The sequence below is a fragment of the Acipenser ruthenus genome, chromosome 46, assembly GCF_902713425.1.
Source record: "Acipenser ruthenus chromosome 46, fAciRut3.2 maternal haplotype, whole genome shotgun sequence".
Taxonomy (NCBI): Eukaryota; Metazoa; Chordata; class Actinopteri; order Acipenseriformes; family Acipenseridae; genus Acipenser; species Acipenser ruthenus.
In genome coordinates, this window is record NC_081234.1 from 1,905,811 (window position 1) to 1,918,694 (window position 12,884).

Sequence of the window (12,884 nt, forward strand, 5' to 3'; positions counted from 1 at the left end):
CTGCATGACTGGGATACAGTAAAGACTGGGTGATTCAAGCTCCTGTGCTCTCCAAAATGCCCACCAAGGTAAGCTGTTCTGTTTGCTCTTCTCTCCTGGCTAACCAGCCCTGTATCTCTGCCAGTCACAGTAATACAGCACAATACAATCAAACAATATCTTTATATAGCGTCCTCCCTTCACGCCATGGCATCCCAGAGCACTGGACAGAGTTCAAAACAAGAGAGCTCAGTCCACACACGCCAGATACAACCACTTATTAAAAGCACATGTTTTCAATGTAGCCTAGTCCAATGTTTCAACCTGCCTAATCTCAACTGGAACAGAATTCCACAAACGAGGGGCACAACAGCAAAGCTCCGGCTCCACATGATTTAAGACCATTTTTTGGAACAATTTAAAGTTTGCATTTTCTGATCTCAGGAACGAAAAGGAATAGACAGAGTTAGTAGTTCTTCGGGAGAGGGTGGCCCTAATCCATGAAGGACCTTGAGCACCTTTAAAATCAATTGGAGAACTCGCTGGTAACCAAGGTAAGGATCTAGGCACTGGAGTAATACATTGAGAAAGACAAGTGTGAGAAAGCAGTCTGGCAGCTGCATACAGGATATTATATTGAGCGATCATTATCCTCATATTTTCAACCATGTTTTTTTTTTTAGTAACTCCATTTATCTGATTATTAATATATATATATATATATATATATATATATATATATATATATATATATATATATATATATATATATATATATAAGAACATAAAAAAGTTTACAAATGAGAGGAGGCCATTTGGCCTATCTTGCTTGTTTGGTTGTTAGTAGCTCATTGATCCCAGAATCTCATCAAGCAGCTTCTTGAAGGATCCCAGGGTGTCAGCTTCAACAACATTACTTTGAATAAATACAGTAAACATGTTAATGTGTGCAGTTGTTATTTTTTTTTTTAACACAATTGTAATTAGAATTGAAATTTCACCAATGCTGCTGTAACAGTAATTATAATTGACAAACACAGCTTAAAATGTATTTGTTACAAACATGACCATATGCAATGTTTTTAATGTAATACGATAAATTACACTTTTGCTTTCCAGCTCATTCAAAATTAAAGAATATTTGAGTATTGAATATTTGAACAAGAAGCACCAGTACTAACATATTACAAAGAGTTTTTATTTTTGGACGTTTGCATTCTGAAAGTACAGTGTATTGAATAGCTAGGAAACTTAACATAGTACAATTATACTTAAAGGAAATATTTGGGGTGTTATAGAGTTCACACATATAGTTAGCCAAGTATTCAACATTTAGAACTTTGCATTGTAAGGGATAACAGTTTGGTTTCACTATGACTAAGACACACAAAAGCTTGTTAACCTTATACTAATAAAGCACATGGTAAAACCTGGAACAGGCAAAACTGCTATGCAATGGGAGTCTTATTTCCACCACTGCATTCATTTTCTTTGACAGTTGTTTAGAAACATTCCCAATATGTTCAATTTTAATACGATTTCACAAAGTCAGTCTGGTTAGCACCAACCTTGCACTTCCATCAGCACCTTACATTATGAGTCAATCTTCATTTTCATTTAAATTAGGAGGCTAGAAATCCCAGGAGCAGGCAGGGGGGTATGGGGGTCCCCCCCCCCCTAGCGCGGGTGCAGGTGGCAAAGCCCCCCAACGAAAATTAATTTCAGGTTTTGCAGGGTCTAAATCCTGCATATCCTGGGCCTAAACATGCGCCTTAATTAAATTAAAAGTAAGTGTATAACTTTGTTCATTTTTTTTTTTTTTTTTTTTATGATTTTAGGCATCGAGATTTAAAGAGCATGTAAAAATAAAACTTATATGTGTCTATGAAAAGCAATTACAAAATAATGTATTTATATTAGAATTTTAAAACCACAGACTTGTCTTAGCACACAGTATTTTTCAAAGTAAGTAAAGTCCACATATTTAAGCAAACTGTTTGATTTTGCAATAGTTTATTACACACAAAAAAAGTGGTGAAAGAAAGACAGAACCTGACACCAATGAAACAAAAACTGTATTTCAGGCACAAAAACAAACAATGTCACATTATACAGACACCATAATACCAAGTGAGCCATAAGAGAAAAATGTGAAGCAATTTCTAAATTAAAGACGATAAAAAGCAGTATTAATTGATAGTAAATCTGAATACAGTAAAGGTAAACCATAAGCTGTATTTTGTTTTATATTTGTTCATGTATTCCATTTTTCATTTGCATTGTATACAAAAAAACAAGACATTAAGTTTCTAAAAAATATTCATGGTACCAACCAGTCCTTACATTTATTTTTAGTCTTCCAAGATTCTGAGTATACATACTTTCCCATGTCGTCGTTTTCATTAATTACCGAGTCCGAGAATGCGCAAGTCCATTAATAAATATATAAATACATTTTTAAAATGCGTTTGTTAGAAATATTATCCTTTAGGTGTAGTTCCGGGTCCACGCGGCTGCACCTATTCCGCCTCGAGCTCTCGGTCTGTTTCGCGCTTTGCCAGCTCTCCAATAGCCTCGCACCCTGCAATGGTACGTCAGCCTCCGAGACAGGGCGGGGCGGGGCGGGGCGGGCCGGGGCTCCCCGCTTCGCTGTCCCATCTGTCAATCACTCCCTACTCTATAGATGCACGAGCACGATTTCCTGGCTTTGTCTTGCGTTTGTTTCTACAGCCTTCTTGACTGGCCTTTGAGCGGCAATCTTATAAGTAAGTAAGTAAATAAATAAATAAATAAGTAGGTAAATAAATAAATAAATACCTACCTATCTATTAAGAATCGAAATTATTTATTTAAAAACCTTTTTTTTTAAAAAAAAACAACCTTTTTTGAACATTTCGTTTTGGAAATCATTTATTTAAAACTTAAAAAAAAAAATGGTTTGATCCTTTCGTTTTTGAAATTATTTATTTAAATCTTTAAAAAAAGGAAAAAAAAAAAAGCATGGATCTGCAACCCGGGCAGTCCTTTCCACCGGCCCCTCTGACCGCCTCGACCTCCCGCCAGGCCACCCCAGCGTCTCCTCACCAGCAGGACCCCGCTGCCCGGCGCTCAAAACGTCACCACCTGCAGCTGCCACCATCACGCCTGTTCTATAAGGATTGGCCTCTTGCCCGGCTCCTCAAAGCCCTCTTCGTCTCGGGCATTCGGATTCCGCCATCTGCCGACCGTGAAGCTCTCTTCTTGCTCTACTGTAGCTCAACCGCGGCACAGCCCGTCTTCCCGCCACTGAAATGCCGATGCGTCGCGACTGGACGCCGCCAATCCAGCTTTGCTCCAGCTTCTGCACCTCCCAGCTCCCCTGAGCTGCTTCCAGCCCGGCCTTCCACTTCCACTGGTGTTTGTTCTTCATCACCGGTGCAACGCACCTCCCCCTCTAGCAGGAGCACGGCCAGCGGCTCTCCAGCCTCCGATTTGCCTCCTGCTACCACCGCAGTTGCCCAGCATCCAACCGGCCCCAGCAGGCAGTCCTCCTGCCCCACAGCTCCCAGGTCTACTCCTCAGCCTCCAGCCGCTGCCACCGCCACAGGCTTCCAGTCGCTGCACCAGGGTATCTTTCAGGAGATCAAGGAGTTCATGCAGCCTTTTGCCGATTATATATCGGCCATCAACTCCTGCCTTGACATCATCGAAGCCCGCTCTTCCACTCCTCTTCCACCCGCCACCGCCGCCGATCCCGACCCTGCTCCCGTTTTCAGTCTGGCTTCAGCATCGGTCTCAGGTCCTCGCCCAGCTCCCGCCACCCGGCGCTACACCATCTCTCCTGCTCTGCGCCGGCAAATCATTGAGGGTAAGGACGTAAATCTTATCTCTATTCTTATTCCCACGGCGGAGTTAATAGACCATCAAGTAGTTCATTGTGGGGATGTGTCTGTCACACTGAAGTCCAGTGACCCCCGCTTGCTCAAGAACCTCACCCTGGGAGAGTTCGTCCTGGCCTTCTCCATCTTCCGCGATGTCCTTTGCACTGCTTACCCTCATCGACGCGAGGAACTGGATCTCTACCTAGCATACGTTGTCGAGTTGCCTGTGCGATACGGCGGTACAATGTTCTTCGAGTACCACAAGAGCTTCTCTGCTAAGGCTGCAGCAGTCCTTGCAACTGACAACATCATAGTCAACTGGACTACCCCCGACAATTACCTTTTCAACCAGGTCTTCGGCAGCCTCCTGGCTAACGCTTGCGGGGTCTGCACCTCCACTGGGCACTCCACCCACCTCTGCCCCAAAACCGCCTCTGACAGCTCTCGCACCACACAGCCTCCTCGAACCCCTCCTTGCTTCAGTGGTAGGCTTTCAACGCAAACGGCCCCAATACATTCATCAGCGCCTCCATCTTCCTCCTTGTCTAAAGACAGATACGGATGCGCCATCAAGTTCATCGGATCTAAGCAAATCTGCAGTAACTTCAACCTGGCCATCTGCTCTTCCACCCTTTTGCCGCTACCTCCACGTCTGCTCTTTCTGCGGCGATGCTCATTCCCAGCTCATCTGCCCTGTCCAATGGAAGAAATGACATTTAACAGCCCCTTCAGTCTTAACGATCCCAGCCCTCATCGAAGCTCTCCGTCTCCACCCCGATCGGCAGTTCGTCGACTACCTAATAAACGGCCTTCAATGCGGCTTCTCCACCGGCCTAGCCAGCCTTCCATCCTTGTGCTTCGTCTGCAAAAACCTTTGCTCTGCCGTCTCGGACCCTCAAGCCGTCTCTTCTTTCATCTGAGATCAACAAGGGTTTCATGGCCAGCCCTTTCTCCCCCCCCCCCTCCCCCCCCCCTATATCAATCCCATTGGCATCGCTACTCAGAAGATCTCGGGAAAGAAGCGGCTCATCATTGGTCTTTCCGCCCCCCCCCCCCCCCCCCGTGGTCGCTCCACCAATGCTCTAATCCCCTACGACCAATTTTCCCTCCAGTATATCACGCTTACCAATGCCATAAAATGCAGCTAGCTTTCTGGTCATAGAGCCTTGCTGGCCAAAGCTGACATCACCGACGCCTTCAAGGTGATGCCCATCCATCCTTCTCTGCGCCATCTGTTTGGAATCTCCTGGCAAGGCTCTTTCTGCTTTTCCACCTAACCTGACCTTCAGCTGCTGCAGTACCCCGAAGATCTTTAGCTCGCTGTCCGAAGTGCTGTGCTGGATCCTCCTTAATACCTGCTTTGTCCGGTCCCTGCTCCATCTCCTTGATGACTTCCTCCTCATCTCTCCAGCCTCTCACCCTCCAGCTCAAGCCATCACTCAGATTAAATCCCTCTTCTCTACCCTCGACGTCCCACTCTCCGACGACAAGACCATTGGCCCTACCAAATGCCTAGAATTTCTGGCAATAACCCTTGACACACAAGTTCAAGGCCCTCCTTCCTCCCTCTAAACTGGACTGCATCCACCAGCTCATCAGTTCCTTCCAGAGTTAAAAAAGAGAGACCTCCTCTCCCTCCTCGGTCATTTCAACTATGCCATCCGCATCATTCCCCAGGGTCATACCTCACTCTGTCTGCAACTACCAAAAACCTCAGCTCCTCCATCCGCATCCCCTCCGATGCCAACAAAGATATCCAGATGTAACTGGCCTTTCTCTCTTTTACAACAACTTCATAGCAGCCCCAGACCTCTGTCTGTTTACTGACGCCTCTCACTCCGGTTTTGGCGGTCTTTTGGTCTCCAGTGGTTCTCCAGCACCTGACCCCAGGAAATCCAATCACTGCCTTCTCCGCAGAAATCCTCTCCATTTTTGGAGTTATACCCCATCATCGCAGCCACATCTTCTACAGTGCATATTATCAACAAAGGCCGCTCAACCTCTCCTCTCATTATACAATTACTCTGCCGCTTAGTCTAGATTTCAGTGTGTAATAATTTTATCATTCAAGCCCGCCACCTTCCTGGCATTCAATAACACTGCTGATGCTCTCTCTCACTTACAGATCCTCAAGTTCTGCAGCCTGGGCCCCGCAGCAGACCCCACTCCTCTTCAAGTGCCTCTGTTCAGCCAGCTGACACTCAGCTTAATTCTACACTCTCCAGTCTTCTCCACTCCGCCCATCAATACATGGCCGCGGCGCTGGCTCCGTCTACCAGATCATCTTACTCCTCCGCCTGGTCAACCTACTCCACATTCTGTGCTCAAAACCAAATCTCTCCCACCATCTTTAACCAAGTTCTTCTCCTAGCATTTGTAGTTTTCCTCAGAGACACCCTCAAGCTGGCTCCATCAACCATCAAGACGTACATCTCAGGGATCCAGTACCAGTACTGCCTCATGTCTATCTCATCGCCTCCTCTGCTTTCCATCCCTGCAATCCGCTTAATTCTCAGAGGAATCGAAACGAGCCTCCCTCCCTCCACCCCAACCAGGCAAACAATATCTGCAGATATCCTCTGCAAATTAATCTGCACCCTGCAGAACGGCTGCTTCACTCCATCTGACAAACTCTCCATGGAGGTTGTGTGCCTGACCGCCTCCCTGCCCAGTTCTACACTCCCCACTCCTTCCGGATCAGAGCCGCCTCTTCAGCAGCACATGCAGGAATCATCTAGCACTTAATTAAGACTCTGGGGCGCTGGACCTCATCTGCAGTGGAGTCATACATTCGATCCTCCCCTTCTGACATCGCAACAGCTCATCAAGCACTTGAAAGCATGCATGGAGTGGTGGTGCCCTCTCCGCCAGGTCCACCAGAGGTTTTCTCCCATTGGATGGGGGGGGGGGGGGGGTATTCCTCGCCACAGTGCGGATGGCCTCCTATCTTTAGCCTGTCCTTATTAACCCTCTCATCTGTTGTCTTCCTTTTCCTAGCTCGTGCATATATGTGCTGGCATACAGCCCTTTTCTAGTCACGGTGCGGTTCTGCAGGGAGCCGTGGGTCCAAGCGAGGCTTACTTCCCTGGCCTCGGGGCTGGACTCAACGCCCTTTGCCGATGCATCTCAGGTTCTCCCGCGGAGTCAGAGGGGACCCCCCAGCGACAACTGTTCTTTCGCAGTTCATGTGCTTTGCTTTGCCTCGCCTGCTGGCTCTATCTTAATCCTACTCTTACTCTGTCTGGACTCAGTTCCTCACCTCGCTCCGGCCTTCTAAACATTTTCCTTTTCCCAGGTCCCTGCAGGTTCCTCTCCATTCTCGGCCTTAGAAGCCGAGCTTCACCTCTACCACGAGGGCGACTCCTGGTGACAGGTACCTGACTACCCTTTTTATTTTCCAGTTTCTCCAACCGTACTCGAGAGCCTTTCCATCCCCAAGGCCGAGCCGAGGGGACTCTTCCCTATCCTGTGTGTTTTCCAGTTCTCCAACTGTACTCAAACAACTGTTCCCTCATGGGTAGACCGAGTCTCCCAGACCGACTGAGAACGCTTCTCCGGTCCTCCGAGAGTGAGGGTCTGTCCTATCCTATCTGTTCTGTCTCATAACACTACCTAATAAAAGCCCCTCAGCCCTTGCAAGCGCCTGTAAAGCTAAATAATAAAGCTTGAAAGTAGAAGTCCAGTACATAAATATCAAGTTATAAGTATATAAAATGGAAAAACATGGAAACTACTTCAAATGGAAAATAGTAATGTTGAAATGGAAAATCACTTTGGTGTACAAATTACATAGAAATGGCTTTAGATATTTCTTATTCATTTTGTTAATACAGATTAGCACAAACCAACATACCACTTCTTTAGGAGATTAGCATGAGCTACTACAGGAAATCTGGAGCAGCATCCCATTTTGGCTGGTGCTTGCAGTCTGCCACAAAACACGGCTTATTAGCTCTAATTTGTATTAAATTAAAGTACGAATACTTACTGTAGAAATCACATTAATGTTTATGTAGTACCCTGGAAAAGGGTAAAAGTTATTAACGTAGATTGTATACGCACTATTTAAGACTTTCAATGTGCTGGTGTAGCTTAAATTTAAACGTGTCGCCACGAGAGGCACTCAGATCGATGAACCAACAATAAAGTTGATGAGTGCGCAGGAGTATAAAGTTTCAAAGTGAAAGCAACGCAGAGTTAACCCATTCATTAATCCCTATATTTTTATACTGTGTATTTATGTTTGCACCATGCCTTTTAGCTTCCTAAAGGCCTGGACACACCAACGCTTCACTGTTTTTTTTTTTGTTTTCGTAGTAGACAGCGCCACACCAGCACTTCACTGTTTTTTTTTTATGTGCAGTAGACAGCACCACACCAGTGCTTCACTGTTTTTTTTTGATGTGCAGTAGACAGCGCCACACCAGCGCCTCACTGTTTTTTTTTGATGTGCAGTAGACAGCGCCACACCAGCGCTTCACTGTTTTTTTTTATGTGCAGTAGACAGCGCCACACCAGCACTTCACTGTTTTTTTTTGATGTGCAGTAGACAGCGCCACACCAGCGCTTCACTGTTTTTTTTTGATGTGCAGTAGACAGCACCACACCAGCGCTTCACTGTTTTTTTTTGATGTGCAGTAGACAGCACCACACCAGCGCTTCACAGTTTTTTTTTTTTGATGCGCAGTAGACAGCACCACACCAGCGCTTCACTGTTTTTTTTTTTGTTTCGTAGTAGACAGCGCCACACCAGCACTTCACTGTTTTTTTATGATGCGCAGTAGACAGCGCCACACCAGCGCTTCACTGTTTTTTCTTTGATGTGCAGTAGACAGCACCACACCAGCGCTTCACTGTTTTTTTTTTGATGTGCAGTAGACAGCACCACACCAGCGCTTCACTGTTTTTTTTTTTGATGTGCAGTAGACAGCACCACACCAGCGCTTCACTGTTTTTTGTTTGATGTGCAGTAGACAGCACCACACCAGCGCTTCACTGTTTTTTTTTTGATGTGCAGTAGACAGCACCACACCAGCGCTTCACTGTTTTTTTTTTGATGTGCAGTAGACAGCACCACACCAGCGCTTCACTGTTTTTTTTGATGCGCAGTAGACAGCGCCACACCAGCGCTTCACTGTTTTTTTTTTATGTGCAGTAGACAGCACCACACCAGCGCTTCACTGTTTTTTTTTGATGTGCAGTAGACAGCACCACACCAGCGCTTCACTGTTTTTTTTTGATGTGCAGTAGACAGCACCACACCAGCGCTTCACAGTTTTTTTTTTTTGATGCGCAGTAGACAGCACCACACCAGCGCTTCACTGTTTTTTGTTTCGTAGTAGACAGCGCCACACCAGCACTTCACTGTTTTTTTATGATGCGCAGTAGACAGCGCCACACCAGCGCTTCACTGTTTTTTCTTTGATGTGCAGTAGACAGCACCACACCAGCGCTTCACTGTTTTTTTTTTGATGTGCAGTAGACAGCACCACACCAGCGCTTCACTGTTTTTTTTTTTGATGTGCAGTAGACAGCACCACACCAGCGCTTCACTGTTTTTTGTTTGATGTGCAGTAGACAGCACCACACCAGCGCTTCACTGTTTTTTTTTGATGTGCAGTAGACAGCACCACACCAGCGCTTCACTGTTTTTTTTGATGCGCAGTAGACAGCGCCACACCAGCGCTTCACTGTTTTTTTTGATGTGCAGTAGACAGCACCACACCAGCGCTTCACTGTTTTTTTTTTGTTTCGTAGTAGACAGCGCCACACCAGCGCTTCACTGTTTTTTCTTTGATGTGCAGTAGACAGCGCCACACCAGCGCTTCACTGTTTTTTTTTTTGATGTGCAGTAGACAGCACCACACCAGCGCTTCACTGTTTTTTTTTTGATGTGCAGTAGACAGCACCACACCAGCGCTTCACTGGTTTTTTTTGATGTGCAGTAGACAGCACCACACCAGTGCTTCACTGTTTTTTTTTGATGTGCAGTAGACAGCGCCACACCAGCGCCTCACTGTTTTCTTTTGATGTGCAGTAGACAGCGCCACACCAGCGCTTCACTGTTTTTTTTTATGTGCAGTAGACAGCGCCACACCAGCACTTCACTGTTTTTTTTGGATGTGCAGTAGACAGCGCCACACCAGCGCTTCACTGTTTTTTTTTGATGTGCAGTAGACAGCACCACACCAGCGCTTCACTGTTTTTTTTTGATGTGCAGTAGACAGCACCACACCAGCGCTTCACAGTTTTTTTTTTTTGATGCGCAGTAGACAGCACCACACCAGCGCTTCACTGTTTTTTTTTTTGTTTCGTAGTAGACAGCGCCACACCAGCACTTCACTGTTTTTTTATGATGCGCAGTAGACAGCGCCACACCAGCGCTTCACTGTTTTTTTTTTGATGTGCAGTAGACAGCACCACACCAGCGCTTCACTGTTTTTTTTTTGATGTGCAGTAGACAGCACCACACCAGCGCTTCACTGTTTTTTTTTTTGATGTGCAGTAGACAGCACCACACCAGCGCTTCACTGTTTTTTGTTTGATGTGCAGTAGACAGCACCACACCAGCGCTTCACTGTTTTTTTTTTATGTGCAGTAGACAGCACCACACCAGCGCTTCACTGTTTTTTTTGATGCGCAGTAGACAGCGCCACACCAGCGCTTCACTGTTTTTTTTGATGTGCAGTAGACAGCACCACACCAGCGCTTCACTGTTTTTTTTTTGTTTCGTAGTAGACAGCGCCACACCAGCGCTTCACTGTTTTTTTTGATGTGCAGTAGACAGCACCACACCAGCGCTTCACTGTTTTTTTTTTGTTTCGTAGTAGACAGCGCCACACCAGCACTTCACTGTTTTTTTATGATGCGCAGTAGACAGCGCCACACCAGCGCTTCACTGTTTTTTTTTTTGATGTGCAGTAGACAGCACCACACCAGCGCTTCACTGTTTTTTTTTTGATGTGCAGTAGACAGCACCACACCAGCGCTTCACTGTTTTTTTTTTGATGTGCAGTAGACAGCACCACACCAGCGCTTCACTGTTTTTTTTGATGCGCAGTAGACAGCGCCACACCAGCGCTTCACTGTTTTTTTTTTATGTGCAGTAGACAGCACCACACCAGCGCTTCACTGTTTTTTTTTGATGTGCAGTAGACAGCACCACAACAGCGCTTCACTGTTTTTTTTTTGATGTGCAGTAGACAGCACCACACCAGCGCTTCACTGTTTTTTTTTTGATGTGCAGTAGACAGCACCACACCAGCGCTTCACTGTTTTTTTTGATGCGCAGTAGACAGCGCCACACCAGCGCTTCACTGTTTTTTTTTTATGTGCAGTAGACAGCACCACACCAGCGCTTCACTGTTTTTTTTTGATGTGCAGTAGACAGCGCAACACCAGCGCTTCACTGTTTTTTTTTTTTTGATGCGCAGTAGACAGCACCACACCAGCGCTTCACTGTTTTTTTTTTGATGTGCAGTAGACAGCACCACACCAGCGCTTCACTGTTTTTTTTTTGATGTGCAGTAGACAGCACCACACCAGCGCTTCACTTTTTTTTTTTTGATGTGCAGTAGACAGCACCGCACCAGCGCTTCACTGTTTTTTTTTTGATGTGCAGTAGACAGCACCACACCAGCGCTTCACTGTTTTTTTTTTAATGTGCAGTAGACAGCACCACACCAGCGCTTCACTGGTTTTTTTTTTGATGCGCAGTAGACAGCACCACACCAGCGCTTCACTGTTTTTTTTTTTGATGCGCAGTAGACAGCGCCACACCAGCGCTTCACTGTTTTTTTTGATGTGCAGTAGACAGCACCACACCAGCGCTTCACTGTTTTTTTTTGATGCGCAGTAGACAGCACCACACCAGCGCTTCACTGTTTTTTTTTGATGTGCAGTAGACAGCGCCACACCAGCGCTTCACTGTTTTTTTTTTGATGCGCAGTAGACAGCACCACACCAGCGCTTCACTGTTTTTTTTTTGATGCGCAGTAGACAGCACCACACCAGCGCTTCACTGTTTTTTTTGATGTGCAGTAGACAGCGCCACACCAGCGCTTCACTGATTTTTTATTTTTGATGCACAGTAGACAGCGCCACACCAGCGCTTCACTGTTTTTTTTTTAATGTGCAGTAGACAGCACCACACCAGCGCTTCACTGTTTTTTTTTTTGATGTGCAGTAGACAGCGCCACACCAGCGCTTCACTGTTTGTTTTTTTTTGATGCGGAGTAGACAGCGCCACACCAGCGCTTCACTGTTTTTTTTTTGATGCGCAGTAGACAGCGCCACACCAGCGCTTCACTGTTTTTTTTGATGTGCAGTAGACAGCACCACACCAGCGCTTCACTGTTTTTTTTTTTGATGCGCAGTAGACAGCGCCACACCAGCTCTTCACTGTTTTTTTTTAATGTGCAGTAGACAGCGCCACACCAGCGCTTCACTGGGTTTTTTTTTGATGCGCAGTAGACCAGCGCTTCACTGTTTTTTTTTTTTGATGCGCAGTAGACAGCACCACACCAGCGCTTCACTGTTTTTTTTGATGCGCAGTAGACAGCGCCACACCAGCGCTTCACTGTTTTTTTTGATGCGCAGTAGACAGCACCACACCAGCGCTTCACTGTTTTTTTTTGATGCGCAGTAGACAGCACCACACCAGCGCTTCACTGTATTTTTTGATGTGCAGTAGACAGCACCACACCAGCGCTTCACTGTTTTTTTTTTTTGATGCGCAGTAGACAGCGCCACACCAGCGCTTCACTGTTTTTTTTTGATGCGCAGTAGACAGCAGCACACCAGCGCTTCACTGTTTTTTTTTTGATGCACAGTAGACAGTGCCACACCAGCGCTTCACTGGTTTTTTTTGATGTGCAGTAGACAGCACCACACCAGCGCTTCACTTTTTTTTTTTTGATGTGCAGTAGACAGCACCACACCAGCGCTTCACTGTTTTTTTTGATGCGCAGTAGACAGCGCCACACCAGCGCTTCACTGTTTTTTTTTTTGATGTGCAGTAGACAGCACCACACCAGCGCTTCACTG